At 42.7% G+C, this 20,415-nt stretch overlaps 2 protein-coding genes and 1 long non-coding RNA gene across 9 annotated transcripts in view; 2 read left to right on the forward strand and 1 right to left on the reverse strand.

Moving 5' to 3' along the window:
- LOC307035473 overlaps positions 1-20,415 on the forward strand; it is a 296,952-nt gene that overhangs the window by 239,539 nt on the left and 36,998 nt on the right. The window lies entirely within an intron of this gene.
- Positions 1-20,415, reverse strand: part of LOC307035466 (NACHT, LRR and PYD domains-containing protein 12-like) — a 68,077-nt gene that overhangs the window by 16,080 nt on the left and 31,582 nt on the right. The gene's annotated exons all lie outside the window — the stretch shown is intronic.
- Positions 20,019-20,415, forward strand: part of LOC307035471 (uncharacterized protein) — a 47,099-nt gene continuing 46,702 nt past the window's right edge. For all 7 annotated transcript variants that reach the window (XR_013807112.1, XR_013807113.1, XR_013807114.1 and 4 more), the window contains exon 1: positions 20,019-20,129. The gene's annotated coding sequence lies outside the window, so the exon portion shown is untranslated. The remainder of the gene's footprint in view (positions 20,130-20,415) is intronic.

The raw sequence follows: 20,415 nt of genomic DNA on the forward strand, positions 1-20,415 counted from the left end.
GCGAATTGGGTGTGGGTCCTTGTACTCCGAGTCGGGCTAACGTCCACGCTAGCTTCCACGCTAGCTGCTATATGTTTTGCATTGAGATGATACTTGAGGCTTGATGTGCTGCGGTGATATGCAAATTCCTTTTTGCATAATTTGCAAACAACCGTGCTCTTATCGATGCTTCCATCCGTCCGTTTTTTAAAACAAAATGTCCCATCCACGGGGCCAACCAAAGCGGTCTCATCAGCTTCTTCGTTCATGTTTGACGATTGTTCGCTGTGGTTTGTTGTTGTCTGAAGTCAGGAACGTTAGTTGGTGCTCCAGTATAATCGGTACCCCTGAAACTCATCCAGTGAGAAACGTTCCGCGGTGCAAAAAATAAGTGCGATTAAAATGCGTTAATTTTTGTGTAATTAATTAATCTTAATTAACGCGTTAAAGTCCCGGCCCTAATAACAATATGAAATTCATCAAAGGTCTGCCTGAATCATTTGAAGACGAATCTCTATTTCCTCCTAATCAGAGTCATTTGATTATATTGGACGATGTTATATTTCAGGCCTCCGAGCATCCGGAAGTAGTCAGACTTTTCACCCAATACCGTCATATACGGAATATGAGTGTTATGATGCTTACACAAAATGTTTTTCATCAAGGGAAAAATAGTCGTACCATTAGTTTGAATACTAATTACATGGTCTTGTTTAAAAAAAACCGAGACAGATTGCAGATGAACATACTTGCTCAGCAGATATACCCTGGCAATAAATCATTTTTCCTACAAAGTTTTGAAGACGCCACCAAGGAACCTCACGGTTATTTAATCGTAGACATGACCCCCAGCTGTCCAGATATCTACAGACTTAGATCGGGAGCACTACCTAACCAGTGGTTAGTTGTTTATGTACCAAAACCAAAAACTTGAAACAGTATGTCAGCCCGTTTAAAACGAAACATGCCGATGCTGAAGGTCTTATGTAACGCCAAGCCCTCGAAGCGCAAGGATATTCTCAAGAACTGCTCCACGGATTTTCTTCAATCACTCTGTGAGCTGTCTTTAAATCTTCTGAAGGGTAACATTCCACTATCTGGTGCTCAGTATAAAAAAACAAAAGAAGATTATCAAACTCTTGGCCAATAAAAAGGCCAACTTTAAAACTAAATTCAAGGCCTTAAGAAAGCAATCTGGAGGCTTTCTTCTGCCTCTGCTAGGTGCTGTGATTCCCGTTTTAGCACAGCTTTTAGGAGGACTCATTCGACCATGAGTCAAAAGATGTTTTTGTTATCACCTCACCAGTTTAATCAGCTCAATCAGGCGGGTGTAACTAACCCCCATAGTAAGGAAACAATGAGACGCACTGCCGAAGATGTTCTGGATGAAAAAATGAGAGCTGTGCTAAACGAAACAGGACTACCCTCTTATGAAATAATAAGAAAATACAACGGCTTGCTGCAGCGATATCTCACCTTACTCAAACAAGACGGGCAGGAGGAACGACATATATTACTTTAACTCTACCCGAAGACACAGGGTTGGTAAAAGGAGAAGAAAAGGATGGCATGTCCAATGATAAAATAAAAAACGAGGTACTTCAACACCTCCCTAAGCGTTACCGTAAGAATGCAGAGTACATTATGAGTAAATTAGTCACGAGTACAGATGGATGGACCCCCGCGGGGGAATTTATAGAAAAGGGTACAGCTGTAAAAGGTTCACACATGTTAGATTTATTTAGACATCTGTCGTCCTCGTATAAAACAAATGTCCAGGAGCCTAAAGGCTGGCGTTTTTTTTAAAAAATAGTATGAATGAGCTCAACATTCCTTTATCAGCTTTTCAAAACCTACACGCTCGTGAACAATATCGTGTAGTCAAAGAGGGCGAACTATATGGAGAAAATATGTCCAAAAGAAGAAGAAGAAGAGGAAATAATAATCCAACGACCCTCAGCCGTGAGGTGTCAGGAACCCTAGACCCCTCAGATGAGGAAGAACCTCAGAGTGCCCCCCTTAAGAAGAAAAGAATAAGGAAAGATAGAAAACTAAGCCCCAGCTGTTGTATTATATTTTTGTTTTCAATAAAAGACAGTCACCTGAATTAATTTTGTCTTCAGACCTTTTTATTTTTATTTTCTACATTTTGTAACAATCTTTAAACATTTGTAGAGAGCAAACACTGTGGTTAAAATGAGTGTCTTTATGACGTCTCTCACACCGTTGGTATTTTTTCACAAAATCCGTTACAGCAGCATCATTTTTTATCAAATCATCTTGATACAGAGATAACACATTTTCGTAAGACAGCCCCGACGCTCTTTTACACAGGTAGGAAACACAATGCTGACCACAGGCTGTAGACATGACATTCTGAAGCTGTTGGTTGTGGTGTAAAATAGTTTTACATTGTTTTTCTAGAAATTGAAGGATGCTTTTAGGGTAATGACTAAAATCGGGAGCCAAAAGAATCAAAAAAAGTCCCCACATCGTCCTCCTCTAAGCTCACTGCTAACCAGTGTTCTCCTGGCATGTGGGAGGGGTGGGTATTTACAATCATATATACAGGGTCTAAATGATTGGATGATAAGGATCTAAATGATTGTTTTACTCGGGGTAGCTGATCTGACGCCCACACCCCACCAAAAGAGTCTCCAACCATATGACGTAGCAGACTATCCAATTGATGATTATTCATGTTGTAATATCTTCTTAGTAATAATCTACCAACACTTGACGTTTTTAATTAATCTCCAGAATCGAATCAAAACAAGAATATACGATTAAAGTGGTAGTCTGTGGTAGCGGTACTCGGAATCTCATTTCCAGTCTTAAACTATCGCTTGTAATAGGGGACAATTTCTCAGCATCTTCCCCTGCAGTGAGATTAAATACGAATAATGAGTATCCTTGTTCGAAATCCTCTCGGTCGATACACAGAGGTAAGTCTTTCATGTGTCTCCCTGTAGCCGTAAACATGTTGTAAAACTCTCTGACTGAAGACCCCTGGTTAAATTGAGGTTGGAATGCTTTGGCCGGTACTTGCCTACCGTCCTGACACAAAGCCAGATATTCCATATCATTATGAAGGAAATTAAAAGGTGAAAGCGTTCTCCTTCCGGTGAAGGCTTCGTGATTTACCATACCCAATACTATGTATTTAGGCATGTTACCCAGAAAGAGAATTTCTTGGGTGCATATTCTGGAATTCACCGGGATGCTGTATGTTTTGATATTCTGGCGAGATAAAGGATAGAGGGTGTTCCCTCTCATCAGAGCCGCAGCATGACCTAAACGCACGGCAGGGGAGATGGTGGCTTTGTTGATAAAAAGTGAGGCCCCCAGTATTTTTAGACGGTATGTAGAATCATTTGCACACATGAGAGTAAACGCATCGTTAGATCTGGTGAGCTTGATTCTCAAATCTACAGAGTTCAGGAGAAGCCTCGCTGAAAAATATATCGGTGTGTAGGGCCCCCATTAGATGGAGTTCTCGAGATTCAGCTGTGAATACAGCTCTCTTTACTAGACCCTTCTTAGAGCCATTGGCGATCACTATCGAGTTCATAGCTCCCGCGGTGTCTTTATAAAATAAATCGGCAGTGAACTGAGTTTTTAAAGTAGAATCAGAGTAATTCAATATCGTTTCAATCATCGCTCTGTAAGGATGAGTTGAGCTGGACTGAGAAATCAGCCAGGGACGAGCTCTGCCTCTCGTAAGCCCACAGTAACTTGCTGGAGGGCGGGCACTAATTTAACGCTGGCACTTATTTCGTGAGCACGCTCAAGCCAGTTACTGTGGGGTGAGGTGAGGCACAGATGAGCTCTGCCTCACCTCAGAATGTGTCACCCCACAGAAACTGTCTGGAAAGCGGGCCCTAAGCGCATGCCTGTTACCATCTCACTGTAGGTCACCAATGTAATGTTTGTAGATCCCTTTATTACATTTATCCTCGCCATCCATAGTCTCTAAATAACTTATTTAACGTATATATGATATTTAGGCTCGCTGGTCTCATCATATAACGGCAATGAAAAAAGCAGCAGGAGAGGCAGCCATAACCTCTGTCGCACTGAAGGGGGCGCACGTGAGCCCACAGGTTCTTGTTGCTACTGTTATTCTACGCAGAGACGGATAGACGCAAACAACAAGCTAGACTTTAGAAACTACAGGAAGATAAGGAGGACTTTTACAAAAAACGAATACAGATTGTTGTCCAGAAGGAGAGCATGGACTTCATCTTCAAGTCAAGGTAAGACCACCATTGTAATGAAAATGGGATCTTACTAAGAGAGAACAATCCAATATTTAGATGTTGGGTATCCTTTTGTTGAACGGTCTGTTTAAAATGAATCGAAGCATCAGACTAAAAAAGCTTTTGAAAATAGCCGAATATTTCGATTAAGGTCAAAATATAATATTTGTAAATCTGAGTCTGAAAGAGTCAGTGCCTCACCAGCCATGAACCTCACCGCACGTCACTGGAGATGAGTTACGCCGGCATTTATATCCGCTGGGTAGGCTGCTGATTTATCATCAACTTTGAGCCACTGGTCTGGTTTTATTCCAAGTATATAAGCCACGGTCTTTGGAAAGCGAAAACGATATTGTCCACCTCCTTGAAATTCAATTTTCCTGTGAATTGGACTATAGTACAAATTAACAGCAGAGTCAATTTTTCTGAAGCAGGACTCGAGTTCCTCCTTGAGCTGACTTATGCTACTATAGTAACCTCCTCGAAACATTTGAAGCTTTAACTTGCTCGCTATCGCGGGGGCTTTTGGTTTCTTTATCCATTCAAAATAGGCTACTTCTAAAAGGTATGTTATACCATGTGTGGGGGTATGACATTTCTGTCATGGCGACCTGCCACGAACCATCCAAGTGTAAAGGTTGTGCTAGGTTTACCTGATAACTAGAGCTTGTATTGTTTTGAAATACATCAAGGCTGGCATTGGACGGCAGCGTAATGTAGAACCCTTCATTTATCTCCATGGCTGTAATGAAGGACTGAGCGCTGAGTCTGTGTGTTTTTATACATCTTTGATTTCGCCAGCATCAACCCAGCTGTTGAATTTCTCGGGCCAGTTCTTCCAGCATACAAACATTTGTTTTTTACTTCTCACCACACGTCTTTTCAGAATTTTCTCCACTTGAAAGGCCTTGTCACTAGATACCTTCACTTTTTGTAACTCTTTCTCATAAAAAGTCCCCTTGATCTCTTCTCCATCATAATCTTTGAGTTTGTAAACAGGTGGTTGACGAGGTATGCCTTTAGACACCGTAAATAATTCGTCCGTATAACTCATATTTTTTATCAAAGACCCCTCTCAATTTGGATATTCTTACAACCTCCCCCTCCTTAAAGTTCATTTTCGTAGCAGCTTTTTTATGATGGCTGGAGGGGGTATACAGGTTACGAAACACTTGAGCCGCATTTTCCTTGGTCACCTGTAGTGGTGTCATTTTAATACTTCGATGATAACTATTATTGTAACTTTCAATTAGTTCAGGTAAGACGTCTATATATCTATGCGTGTTTTTAGCTGTAAAATACCTCCACATTTTAGTTTTCAGCGTACGGTTAAATCTCTCTACCACATACGCCTTCATATCACTGGCTGTTGCATAATGTGCATAATGTCCTCGTTTCTTCAATAAGGCTTGAAAAACTTTGTTAAAGAATTATTTCCCGGCGTCTGTTTGTCTTCTTCTTTATTGCCTGAGCATAGGCTTTTTTCGAAAATACATCTACGACTGTTAACAAATAATTAAAACCATCATTATGCTTGGACGGCGACTGCATATCGCAGAGATCAGCTTGAAATTGTTGTAGCGGTCTGAGTACGAAAACTCTGTTTCTTACAAAATGCACCCTAGACGGCTTGTGCAATGTATATGCATCCTGTTCAGATAAATATTCTCTGACTTTCTCTACATGTACTTGTTTGCCCGTTTTATGCATTTCAATTCCTTGGTTACTTGGATAGTTAAAAACTGCCGCCCAGTTAGCACAGTAGAGGATGATGGACTGAGTGAAGTAATTTGTGTTGCATCGGGAGATACCTCTTATAATTTACCCTCCAGAGGAACCATTATGTCAAGAATACACACGTTGTATGAGGATGAGAGGGCACAGCGGACGAACATGCTTGAGCAAGCAAAGCACAGGTGACCACTGGACGTCTGTCAACAACGATAATTATTTGGGCGTCACAGCGCATTTCATTGATCAAGACTGGACTCTGCAGTCGTTTGCACTTACTGTGAGTACAACCGAAGAGCGACATTATGCCGAGGCATGTGCTAACCATTTTCTGGATGTTGCAAACGAATGGGAAATCAAGGAAAAGTTGACCACACTCGGGACTGACAGCGCTCGTAACATGTTAGCTGCCGCGAGGCTACTTCCATTTGAACACATGCCTTGCATGGCCCACAGTCTGCAAAGAACGGTCACAGTCTCACTTAAAGACAGTGGATTTGAAAGTGTTCTGGCCAAATGTCGCAAGATTGTCGGGCACTTTAAACATAGTCCATCTAACGCTCAGGAATTAAACGAAGAGCAAGTTGCACACGGACTTAAGCAAGAATCACTTGCTCAGGACGTTGCAAGAAGATGGAATTCTACGCTGGAGATGGTAAAGAGGATGCAGAGAAACAAATCTCCACTGACCACTACCCTGGCGCAGCAAAAGAGCAAGGTTGCCATGGTGACTGACCCGGAGCTTGCCAAACTGCAAAAGCTGGAGGAACTACTTGAACCTTGCAGGTAAGTTATTTATTTCTTGTTTCTCCTCCCTCTCTTTCTCCCTATCTCCTGTGTACAGTATATGTGTACCGTTTTCTCTCCCTCCCTCTCTCTTTCACCTCTCTCTCTCTCTCTCTCTCTCTCTCTCTCTCTCTCTCTCTCTCTCTCTCTCTCTCTCTCTCTCTCTCTCTCTCTCTCTCTCTCTCTCTCTCTCTCTCTCTCTCTCTCTCTCTCTCTCTCTCTCTCTCTCTCCCAATCATTGTCGTGGTCACTTGTTACGATCCCTTCGTAGTCTGCTCTAGCGTGCACAATCACAATCAGCGTTTCATGCGATGGGCTCTGATCGTGCGGGACTACGAAATAAGACATCCGTCTTAAACAGGGCTCAGAGAACGCGTTGGCCGATGTATTGTCCAGGTTGGTTTAGTGATGTTCTCGTTTGTTATTAGGTAGATTTGTTAGTGTGTTTGGTTCACAAAACTATAGGTTTGTGTCTTAAGGGGGGGGGTGTTACGGACTCTGCCTTCTACCTGCTCATTAATCTGTATGTGAGTGTTTTCAGCTGTGTGTGTTCTATGTAAATGAGCTGTACGGGTGCTCTGACGTCATTGGCTGCCATCTCCTGATCCGCCCCCCCCGAAGATCGTGATTGGATCACGCCGCGCCCAACGCACTCCAATCGCAGCGCACAGCCGGCGCACACCTGGCGCACACCTGCAGGAGATGACTTCAAAGCCTGTGACTGAGGATCACTCTGGAGGCTCCGTTGTGGGAACAGACGCCTCTCGCTACATGCTCTTCGTTTGTATACTAAACCTGTTAACCGTGGTTAACTCGTGTAGTATTAGATTTACCTTGGTTAGCTTAGCATCATTTTGGATTGTTGTTTGGTAGTATCGCTGTGTTTGCTCAGTTCCTTAATTAGTTTGTACCACTGTGACAGTGAGGGTTATTTTGTTATTTTGTTTATAATGTTATTCTTTGTCGTTTGAATAGGCTCATTTTGTTAGAGTCCTCCTTCTGTTTGCTCCTTAGATTAGCCTGCGCCCTTTTGGCCCCCTTTTGTTTGTGCCCGGCCGTTGGCTTGCCTTTTTGTTTAACTTGTGTGTAAATAAATGCTTGTAATTTTACCAATTGAAACTGGTGTATGTCACTTTCCTCTACCCTAGAAGGGGGACATAACAGTGTGTTACAGTGTTTGCTGAATTGGATGTGGACATGTCTGACTATTTGATCAGAGTTCACTCTGTTTAAAAAAAAAAAATTGTTATTGTTATGCCCCATCAGACCATTGTTAAAGCGTTTATTTATTATTATTGTTAATAAATGTTTGATTTCGGTCTAATTTTGTTTCAAGGATTAATATTTCCTTTACTCTCAACACAGGGTTTGTTTAATTACTACTGCCACGACTACAACAATTATAATAGAGGTAACATCTGCACATAGTGTAAAACAACTGTTAGTGACACATAACATTTTGGCCCTTAGCTTGTCATGCTTGACAAAAATTGGCCCTCTGGTAAATATAATTGGGGAACCCTGGTCTATGCTCTACCACATTATACAAAATCAAAAACAAATGAACCAGGAAGAGGAATGAAACGCTGCGTGTGTTCGGCCTCTTACCTCCTACAGTTCTGGTCTGACTGGCTGTCTGCAGTCCAGCTATGGTTCTGGGTCTTTCTCCACACTGGGGACAGGAGGGGTCTCCTGATGGAGGTCTCTGCTCCCAGTATGAGGTGATGCACTGTCGGCAGAACCAGTGTCCACAGCTGGTAGAGACTGGATCCTTCAGGACGTCCTGACACAGAGCACAGCTGGACAGCTGCTCCTCCACAGGAACACCACTCTCCCTCTTCCCTCTGTGGAGAGGAACACATCCTTTACAGCACTTTACATTAGAGGAGCTGATTCTCACCAATGGGCAGAGCGTCACCAACGCCTCACTCAAGATGAAATGTGTCACGCTGCACGAACACGCAGGTGACATGAATTTCACATCTTCACTTTCTTGGTGTTGCCAGGCACGGATCTGGGTCTTTGCATTGACTCTAGATGTAATCACACAAAGCTCTGTTATATCTGCTAATGCTAAACACAACCAGCTCACCAGGTTATCACTATTATTAAGAAACATCTTAAAAATACATATCATAAACATACCCAAGTAGTAAATAATGTTTTGGACGATATATTTCGTTTTTAGTGAGTATTTATCAATATCTTTGTCATTTAAAACCTTTTGATGCCACTGATACAATGATGCTATAAATGCATATTTGTCAGGTTTGGTGGACAAGCATAACGCATAACTAGGGCCAAAAGGGTGGGTGGAGGGGGTCTGGAGGACGGGTTTGGGCTGACAGCCCGGGGGCACGGCAGAGGACCTGGAAGGGCTCTCAGGCGGACGGCCCGGGGGCAAGGCAGATTTCATGGAGGGGATCTCGGGCGGACGGCCCGGGGGCAAGGCAGAGTTTGAGGAGGGGGTCTCAGGCAGACGGCCCGGGGGCAAGGCAGAGTTAAAAAAGGGGCGAAGTCCACAGCGGGCGAACTCAGGGGGCCGGGCATGAGGGCGAAGGCAGTGGCCGGAAGAGTCAGGGGGCCGTGCTCGAGGGCGAAGACTGCGGCTGGTGAACTCAGGGGGCCGGGCTCGAGGGCAAAGGCCACGGCTGGGGAACTCAGGGGGCCGGGCTCTAGGGGGCGAAAGCCGCTGGGGAACTCAGGAGGCCGGACACAAGGTCGGGCAAGAGGGCGCCGACGGGACAGCTCCGTAGGGCGGGCAGGAAGGCGGCGACGGGACAGCTCCGGAGGACGGGCAGGAAGGCGGCGACGGGACAGCTCCGGAGGACGGGCAGGAAGGCGGTGACGGGATAGCTCCGGAGGACGACGTACACCGCAATGGGACCCCTGCAGTGTCAGCTGGATCGCCGGAGCACTGGGATCGAGAGCAGGAGCTGGAGGGACCCCTGGCGGGACAGGCGTAGACGGGACCCCCGACGGAGCAAGGGCTGGTGTCAACGGGACCCCAAACAGGACAGGACAAGGTGTTGGCGGGACACCCGCTGGAACAGGTATTGGCGGGACCACCAACAGGAGAGGACAGGGAGTTGGCAGGACCCCCGGCGGAACAGGTGTCTGCGGGATAATCACCGATGTTGCCGGGACAGGTGTTCCCGATGAAACAAGGGACTTGAGATGGGACTAGAGAGGGGACTTGAGAGGGGACTCGAGAGCGGACTCGAGAAGAGACTAGAGAGGGAACTTGAGAAGGGACTTGGAAAGGAACTTGTGAGGGGACTAGAGAAGGAACTTGAGAGGGGACTCGAGAAGAGACTCAAGAGGGGACTCGAAAAGAGACTCAAGAGGGGACTTGAGGAGGGACTTGAGAGGGCACTTGAGAGGGGACTCGAGAGGAGACTCGAGAAGAGACTCGAGATGGGACTTGAGGGGACTCAAGACTTGAGTTGGCGGCACCCCCGAGTTGGTGGGACCCCCAATGGTGAAGGAGCTTGAGTCGGCCGGTATGCCGACAGGATACAAGGGGTTAGCGTCGGCCGGTGAGCCAACCGGAGACGGGGAGCTGGAGTTGGCCGGTACGCCGACAGGACACTGGGGGCTGGCGTTGGCCGGAGAGCCAACAGGAGACGAGGAGCTGGAGTTGGCCGGTACGCCGACAGGACACGGGGGGCTGGCTTCGGCCGGAGACCCAGCACTGGAGCTGAAACTGGAGTCGGGACCATGGCCGCTGGGGACGGCACTGGTGCCGGAACCATGGCTGGAACTGGAGCCGGAAACATGGCTGCTGGGACCGAAACTGGAGCCAGGACCATGGCTGTGTGGGACGGCACTGGAGCCGGAAACATGGCTGCTGAGGTAGGAACTGGAGCTGGAACTGGAGCTGGAACTTGAGCCGGAAACATGGCTGCTGGGGCTGGAACTATGGCTACTGGGGTACGGGCTGGAATCCTGGCCTTGCGTCTCCTAGAGACCTTTTGGAGACTCCGTGGACCTCCTAAGGCCAGGCCGGATCCCAGGAAGGGGTTCGAGGCTTGAGACAGGCATTCAGGACTACTTCGAAAAACCTTAAGCCACTCGGGCAATGAGCTCCAGAGCCAGGGCTTGTTGGCCACCTCCATGCGTGCCGCCTTCAGGGCAGCCTCCTTGGCTGCTCTTAAAGACACTCTCATCCACTTGTAAAAAATATACTCAAGAGGGTACATCAGTGGATCCAACTCTTGAGGGGAAAAAACTGCTGGGTCCAGACTGGTCTGTTCGTACTGTCAGGTTTGGGGAAAATAGGACCCAATTGCAGTTTTAAAAAATACTAAAAAAGGTAAGGTAACAAAAGGCGAGGTTTATTTATAAAAAGCCGAAGACAAGAAAAACAAGAAACTAATTAGACGACAGGTAGCAGGGACATGAAACGACGACAAAAAGACATGGAGCACAGGGGAAGACAAGACTAAATACACAGAAGGGTAATCACAGGACAAGACACAGCTGGGCAGGGGAGGCAGAAACACAAGGACAGCAGGTGAACACAATGAGGCACACCAGGGAAACTAACGACAGGAAGGCAAACACAGGGAGTAGGATCAGACAAGACACAAGGAGGAAAACATTTCAAATTAAAAGGAGGAAAATGAAAACATAATTCCAAAACCATGACAATATTGAAATATCCACAAATAATGTTAGTTTGCTGTACTCTGCTGCCTTTGTTCTGTACAAACTGCACATCATTGATATCCTTAAAGAACAGTTTAATATATTAGATTATATAAAAACGGAATCCTCTTCAGGTCAGTTTACAGCAGGAACTCTTACTTTGTGTCTGAGGGTGATTTGTAAAATATCCATAAAGAAAAAGAACATCTGCTTACAGTTGTGTTTCATCTGGGTGTTGAGAGATGTATCCATAGATCTCTTAATGTTGCTCTCAAAGTGCACCAGATTGATGCTTTTAACTTCAATATTTAAAATAAATCTTCCCGGGGAAGCATCCCCCCGGACCCCCCTAGAGGTGAGGTCCGCTCCCCACTCGTAAAAAATAGCACTTTACCCCTGCCTATATGCCGTGAGCTGATTATCGAGCCTTCATTGTAACAGTCGCGGGTTTACTGTGTGTTTGCGTGTGGGGAGCTTTTTTGTGCGTGCTCTAGTGCCCGTAATAGTGTTCACTGGAGTCCAGCACCTCAGCACCCCCACTCAAAATACCTTCCCGCGCCTCTGTACAGTAGAAACTCTTACTTTGTGTCTGAGGGTCCAGGTTCCTTACTGAAGTTTAGAGGATAGTCTTTAGACTTGTCACTCTTCAGAGACAGACAGCTGGAGACTGTAGACTCTGCTCTCTGTCTGTGGAAACAACACATGTTTTAAACATCATTATTACACGGCTAAGTTGAATACTCGATTCTGATTGGTCAATACAGAACACGTGACACGTTGTTAATAAAGTAGTACAGACCGCTGTCAAGGACTGTAATGACCATTGCTAAGGAGGATCAAGTAAGAGAAAGGAAAAGTAGAACGTAGTTACAGTAGAAACTCTTACTTTGTGTCTGAGGGTCCAGGTTCCTTACTGAAGTTTAGAGGATAGTCTTTAGACCGGTCACTCTTCAGAGACAGACAGCTGGAGACTGTAGACTCTGCTCTCTGTCTGTGGAAACAACACATGTTTTAAACATCATTATTACACGGCTAAGTTGAATACTCGATTCTGATTGGTCAATACAGAACACGTGACACGTTGTTAATAAAGTAGTACAGACCGCTGTCAAGGACTGTAATGACCGTTGCTAAGGAGGATCAAGTAAGAGAAAGGAAAAGTAGAACGTAGTTACAGTAGAAACTCTTACTTTGTGTCTGAGGGTCCAGGTTCCTTACTGAAGTTTAGAGGATAGTCTTTAGACTTGTCACTCTTCAGAGACAGACAGCTGGAGACTGGAGACTCTGCTCTCTGTCTGTGGAAACAACACATGTTTTAAACATCATTATTAGACGGCTAAGTTGAATACTCGATTCTGATTGGTCAACTCAGAACGCGTGACACCTTGTTAATACAACTTTTCTTTTCGGACTTAAATGTTGTTTTTCAAATTCTTCCCATAAAAGGTTGGTCTCTGGCTTATTCCTGTCCCAGCTGTACTACGGTGATACCATTTATAGATTTGACTGTCCCACTGTTTTGGCCAAACTTGACCCACTCTACCATGCTGCACTGCGTTATATATCAAATGCACCTGATAGGACTCATCATTGCAAACTGTATAGCCTAACTGGATGGTCCTCACTTAGTATGCGTAGGATGCAACATTGGTTTTTATTAATGTATAAAGCCATTTTAGGTAAGCTTCCACTCTACATACAGTATGAGCCAGATTTGCTCCAGTGTGTGACTCTTACAACCTCAGATCCAGTGCCTGGATACGGTTCCAGGTTCCTGCTGTGCGGACTGAGGCTGGGAAAAGGAGTCTCTTTTATTATGGTCCTTGGTCTTGGAATGACCTTCAATCACGCCTCAAACTGACGGCACTTGTCTCAATAGCATGTTTTAAATTGAAGTTGTCTGAAGTCCTTACCACCAGCTGCTCTTGCAGTAATAAGTAGTGCCTTTCTTACTGTCCTAATGTGCACAATGTAATGACGGCTTTTTCGTCTTTTGTTTTCTTAGTCATGTTCTCTGTATTTTATATGTTTGTGTTCCAGCGTGTCCAGAACGCAGCCGCCAGACTCCTCACCCACACCAAATCATGGCATCACATCACCCCGGTCCTCAAAGAACTCCACTGGCTTCCCATCTCACACCGCATTCACTCCAAACTCCTGGTCCTCACCTATAAAGCCCTCCACCATCTGCCCCCCCCCTACCTCACTGACCTCCTCATCCTCTACCAACCACCCCGGTCCCTCAGATCCACCTCAGCCGGTTTGCTTTCCATCCCCAAGGCCAAACTCCGGAGCTTCGGGGACAGAGCCTTCTCTGTGGCAGCCCCGAAGCTCTGGAACTCCCTCCCCCAAGACCTCCGTGAGTCTGATTCCCTCACCCTGTTCCAGTCCCGTCTCAAAACCCACCTCTTCAACTCTGCTTATCCTTAAACCCGCCCCTCCCCCCTCTGAACCAACATCCTCCTGACTGCTTTTCTGTTTTTGTTTTGTTTTTGTTTTTGTTTGTGTTTTTGTTCTTGTTTTGTTTGTCGACCTGACTCATAATGTAAAGCGTCTTTGGGTCTAGAAAAGCGCGATATAAATCCCATTTATTATTATTATAATGAGTTATGTGTAACGTTGCTGCCTTCTTGGCCAGGTCAGCATTGAAAATAATATTTTATCTCAATGCTTTTATCTGGTTAAATAAAGGTTAAATAATAAAATAAAATATTATTTAAAAAATAAAAACAAAATGTGTACTATACTCTGTAGTTTTTTTAATTATGCAAAATACTATACTATGTCGTTTTAAAAAATATATTTAACAGACTATACTATGTCGTTTTTTTCCCGCTGTCAAGGACTATAATGACCGTTGCTAAGGAGAATCAAGTAAGAGAAAGGAAAAGAGGTTAAAAGACGTAGCGCCGGACGGAAGAAGGCAGACAGGAAGTGAACACTAACAGGAACACGGTATGGGCTACAGACAGGAAGTGAACACTAACAGGAACACGGTATGGGCTACAGACAGGAAGTGAACACTAACAGGAACACGGTATGGGCTACAGACAGGAAGTGAACACTAACAGGAACACGGTATGGGCTACAGACAGGAAGTGAACACTAACAGGAACACGGTATGGGCTACAGACAGGAAGTAAACACTAACAGGAACACGGTATGGGCTACAGACAGGAAGTGAACACTAACAGGAACACGGTATGGGCTACAGACAGGAAGTGAACACTAACAGGAACACGGTATGGGCTACAGACAGGAAGTGAACACTAACAGGAACACGGTATGGGCTACAGACAGGAAGTGAACACTAACAGGAACACGGTATGGGCTACAGACAGGAAGTGAACACTAACAGGAACACGGTATGGGCTACAGACAGGAAGTGAACACTAACAGGAACACGGTATGGGCTACAGACAGGAAGTGAACACTAACAGGAACACGGTATGGGCTACAGACAGGAAGTGAACACTAACAGGAACACGGTATGGGCTACAGACAGGAAGTGAACACTAACAGGAACACGGTATGGGCTACAGACAGGAAGTGAACACTAACAGGAACACGGTATGGGCTACAGACAGGAAGTGAACATTAACAGGAACACGGTATAGGCTACAGACAGGAAGTGAACACTAACAGGAACACGGTATGGGCTACAGACAGGAAGTGAACACTAACAGGAACACGGTATGGGCTACAGACAGGAAGTGAACACTAACAGGAACACGGTGTGGGCTACAGACAGGAAGTGAACACTAACAGGAACACGGTATGGGCTACAGACAGGAAGTGAACATTAACAGGAACACGGTATAGGCTACAGACAGGAAGTGAACACTAACAGGAACACGGTATGGGCTACAGACAGGAAGTGAACACTAACAGGAACACGGTGTGGGCTACAGACAGGAAGTGAACACTAACAGGAACACGGTATGGGCTCTGCAGTGTTTAAGGGCTTGTTCGTAGATGAGAAACTGTGAACAGAGGTGGACAGTGCTGCCGTAAAGTTGTCGTTGTCGCAGTTCCAGCCTGTTGAGTTATAAGATATGAATCAGTTTATTTTGTACTCAAAAGTAATGAGCGCCTCGCTGCAAATTATCTCTTACTTACTTTATTTAAAGAGCAGATGTTGACTTCTCTCTGTAGAAGTGTTGCATGTAGATTATTTACTATTGCTGATGACATCAGGGATCAAGAGTTTAACTTTTGTTACTGTACTGTTACTAAGTTTCTTTACTGCGATCATTAAAGAACAGGTTAGATTATCAGATAATATAAACACTGGATCCTCTTCAGGTCAGGTTACAGCAGAAACTCTTACTTTGTGTCTGAGGGTCCAGGTTCATTACTGAAGTCTGGAGGTTCCTCTTTAGACCAGTCACTCTTCAGAGACAGACAGCTGGAGACTGAAGATGTGTCCTCTTCTTCCTCATCTTTAAAACCACTCATCTTCACCAGTCTGAGAGATAAACCAGTAACACACACACACACACACACACACACACACACACACACACACACACACACACACACACACACACACACACACACACACACACACACACACACACACACACCAATCATAATATTAAACGTGGTTAAAAAACATAAAATCAGTCAGACTTCCGACAGGCCGCTCTCAATTTTGACTGCGCTGGGCTGTCGCATGTTATGTTGCTTTGATGAATCAGAAAACAGGAAATAAAACCAGTTCACACCACTTGTAGAAGTCTCTTTGGACTCTAGGACGCTGATGTTCTGAAATCCAGTAAAACAGAGTAAATAATGTGTTAGAAAGCAGATCCTGGTGTTAACACTCACCCTGTTGTCCTCCTGCTCCGTCCAGCTGTAAAATGGCAGCAGTCTGACTTCTTACTTTCACTTTCAACTTCCCTTCCTGTTCCTACCAGCCTTATCAGCTGAACCAGTTCACATACAGGGACTTTGTTCAGAGAGATAGAAATAGAGCTAAAAACAAGCTCAACAAAGTTATTGAAATAAACATATTAAAACCACAGTGTGGAAATAACCCAGTAAACTTCCTGCAATCAAAACCTCACTTAATTTAAAGTGTGTAGGTATTTAAGTACTCTAGTGTTAACGGTGCATACGATTGTTCCCTATTATATATATAAATATATATATATATTTGTTTCTGGATTAATAACCTTGCTGCATGTATTGCATATATTACTGTATTTTCCCAGAATACAGAATGTGTGCCTCTGCATGTTGAGGTTACAACCAAATTAACATTTACTCTTCACAATTAACTTAAGACAAACACAACTGTGTTTAAATTATAATTAGATCAAGAGGTTAATAGACCTTTTTAAAATTGATATCTAATCATTTCAACCCACCATTGAGCGCTGTTAATTAGCAAAACATTGAACAGCAGATAAAAAGAGAACCATTGAAGCCTGAGCTGGTTGTAAAGGTATCCCAAACCCAAAATACACAACAAAGGTTTACTCTAATTCTAGGTTGCATTACGATATAGGTGTAGCAAACTCTAAAAGTAAGGGATATAGAAATATTCATCATACTATACTCTGTCGTTGTTTGGAAATATTCGACATACTAAAATGTGTCGTTTTTTAAATATTAGACATACTATACTCAGTAGTTTATGAAACATCAACAAGGGCAGATATGAAGACATGATGATGAAAAACACGTCTGAAAAATCGATCTAAAGTTAATCATCTTCCGTAAAAAAATAATCTGGCATACTATAGAATGACTGTTTTCAACTTTTTTGTCCGAAATGTCAAGAAATCTAAATAATATCATGTCTTCATATCTGTCCTTGTTGATGTTGCAAATGGGGCTGCTGTGATGTAACATTTCAGACTTGATCTGACCATTACATTATTATCGTATCGTATATCGCACAAAATACTAAATTACAAAATACATGGATCTGTCAATGAAACCTAGATGTATGTTTGCTGTCGAGGAAGATTTATTTAGATTCCTTGACATTTAGGAAAAAAAGTCTGAAAAAAACGTTTAAAAAAATGATAGTATAGCGTTTCAACATATTAAAGTCTGTTTGAAAACATCACTGTAGAGGTTGTTAGCTAAAAAGTCAAAGTACAGTACGTCGAAAATATCAGACAAAAACAACTTTGGATAGTATCTCGAATAAATAGTGTTGTGTGTTGATACAATTTGAATAAAAGTCGTAGTACAGTATTTAAAAAAAAAAGATCATGGCATAGTACATTGAAAGAAACACAAAGCAAGTATCTCGAAAAATAGAGTAATTAGCTCTATTTAAATGAGACGTACTTTAATATTCTAAGATGTTATATTTAACGTTGACATGTCAGAGTCTTGCTGATTAAATGTTGATGTTGTGTTTGTTTGCAATGCTAAAATAATATGTATTACGAAAAACATACAGATCTGTGTACTTGTACATGTTGTACTTGTATGGCGTCAAACAGGTGGATATTCATCATATTGAAAAATGAATGTTTCTTCAATTGAATCTTCAGAAACACCAGTCGTCCTGAGTTTCGTGTTTGTTTTAAGGTAAACATCTAACATTGAATAGAGTTCATGAAGCTGTTGAGTCTGCAATAAAGTAATCCTTCACAAAACCAATAAACACACAGCAGAGAGTTTATTCCTCAGTTGTCATGCAGGTTTAATAACTGCTCAGTTTATATTAATCAGCGGGGGGAGGGAGGGTCTTAGCAACAGTTTCTATATTAATCTTAGATCTTCACCCTTAATGTGTAATAGTTACAAAACAGCTGTAGCAGCTAAATAAATAAGTTAATATTAAGCTCTCAGTCCAGACTCATGTCCTCGTCCTGGTCCTTGGAGTCTCCGTCCTGGTCCGACTTTGTCTCCGTCTCCATGGCTTTGGCAAATGCTTCGACGTCTTCAGAGAGAGAGAAGTGTTCATGAATTACTGCTGATGGTTGTCAATAATTCTTCATCAATAAATGTCTCCTATTATGCTATTTTTAGGCAATAAATAAATGTGCAAAATAGTTTTAGGATTTATTTTTCTCACATTAAACACACAGTAAACTTATTGCAGATTATTGCTTTATAGAGTACACTGTAAACATTGACCAGCATTTCACAACATTTAGTATTATTTTACAGGGACATTTTGTAATCAAGGCCCCCTGTAATATCCCAACAAACACATGTAAAAAGGACTGTATCCTTGGATTTCACAGCATTTAACTATTATTTCACAATAAAATACTGCAATCAAAATCCTCTGTAATATCACATCACATTTTGTAATATCACAACAACATTGCAAGGATTTCACAGCATTTAAGAGTATCATATTACAGAGAAATATTGTAATTAAAAGCTCCTGTAATATCACAACAACACATCTATAAAACTACAGTAAAATTGGATTTGAAATTATTTAACTATTATTTCACAGTAAAGCACTGTACTCAAAATCATCTGTAATAATAGCACAACCCATTACTGTAACATTTGAATTGTGCAGCATTGCACATGTGCAGAATAGACTATTCTAACCGGCGTGTGTCCTGCAGCATAGCCTACTTCTCAAACCGTCTGGAAGATTTGAACTGAGACATTCTACACACTGTAAAAAAAGATCCTAATTTTACAGGAAATAATTAATTTTTTATAGTAATTATCATGTTTTTTTAAATAACTTGCAAAATCCTGTACAATTACAGATATGAACTATAAATTAACAACCCAAAACATTATTTTAAGTATTTTGACAATAACAACACATTTAAAGTAAATGTACTATATCATATTTACAGTATTTTTGCACTTTCAGAAAATACATGCAGATGTATGTAAAATAAAAAAATAAAAGTGTATTACTATTATAAGACTTTAAGATATTTCTTTGTAATTTTAAGGTACACATAAAACTGTAAAAAAAGTGTCAAATAAAAAAACGTAAAATGTAAGTAAAACATTTTTACATAAATCATTTTCTCAATATTAGATTGAATCCACCACAAACACAAAATATCCAATGTTGAAACAAAAGTAAATAAATATGTTTTCATGAAATTCCTGATTTACTATATTGTAAACATCTACAGTTGACAAAATCATTTAAAAAAAAAAAAAATCATAGAAAGTGGAGAAATCTCTGCAGGGAGGACCAAGGTTTACAACACACACACACACACACACCCCCCCCCCCCCCCCCACACACACACACACACACACACACACACACACACACACACACACACACACACACACACACACACACACACACACACACACACACACACACACACACTGTTATTTACTCAACAATAAGTCACAGTTATCCTTGTTTTATTTATGTGTTATGATGCTGTGTTTTTTTTCTTCCATTGGTCAAGATACAGTAATAAGGGTTAGTTATACTCTTCTTCTTACATGCAGTATAATGTATGGTTTTCGGATTCTGGCCCAGCCAGAGCTACGGCACTTGAAATAGAATTCAGCCAAAACATGGCAGACAAGTCAAGCATGTTTGGAACGAGTCCACAACACTCCTGATTGGTTAATATAAAGGTCATCGAAGAATCCTGCCAATGAGAACTGTCCGCGCCTGTCGTTCACATTTGAAACATCCTCCTGTATTTCTGCTGCAGGAGTTTATGGATTAATATCGGGATCGTTTTACATTTACACGTTAAATATGAGCATCGGGACGTCAACAAAGAACAGAAGACTTGAGATCTGGTGAGTCCTGCGACTGTAATGGAGTCAAACATGTATTTAGAATATTTTTATTTAAGGTTACGTTTCTTCTTCTAGTTAGCTGAGTTTCTTCCCGTTAAGTGGGTATGCATCATTAATTGGTTGTTAAATGTTAAGAAAACCTGAGATGCTGTTTCTTGCAAGATGTTGCCCGGGAAACCAGGCTTAAGAGGTGGCAGCTAACGTTAGCTTACAGCTTATTGCAGTGCTGCGCCAACCTCTCGTCTACAAAGCGGGAGAATTACACATAAACATGCAGCGGGGTGTC

Source organism: Notothenia rossii (genome assembly GCF_949606895.1).
Source record: "Notothenia rossii genome assembly, chromosome: 4".
Taxonomy (NCBI): Eukaryota; Metazoa; Chordata; class Actinopteri; order Perciformes; family Nototheniidae; genus Notothenia; species Notothenia rossii.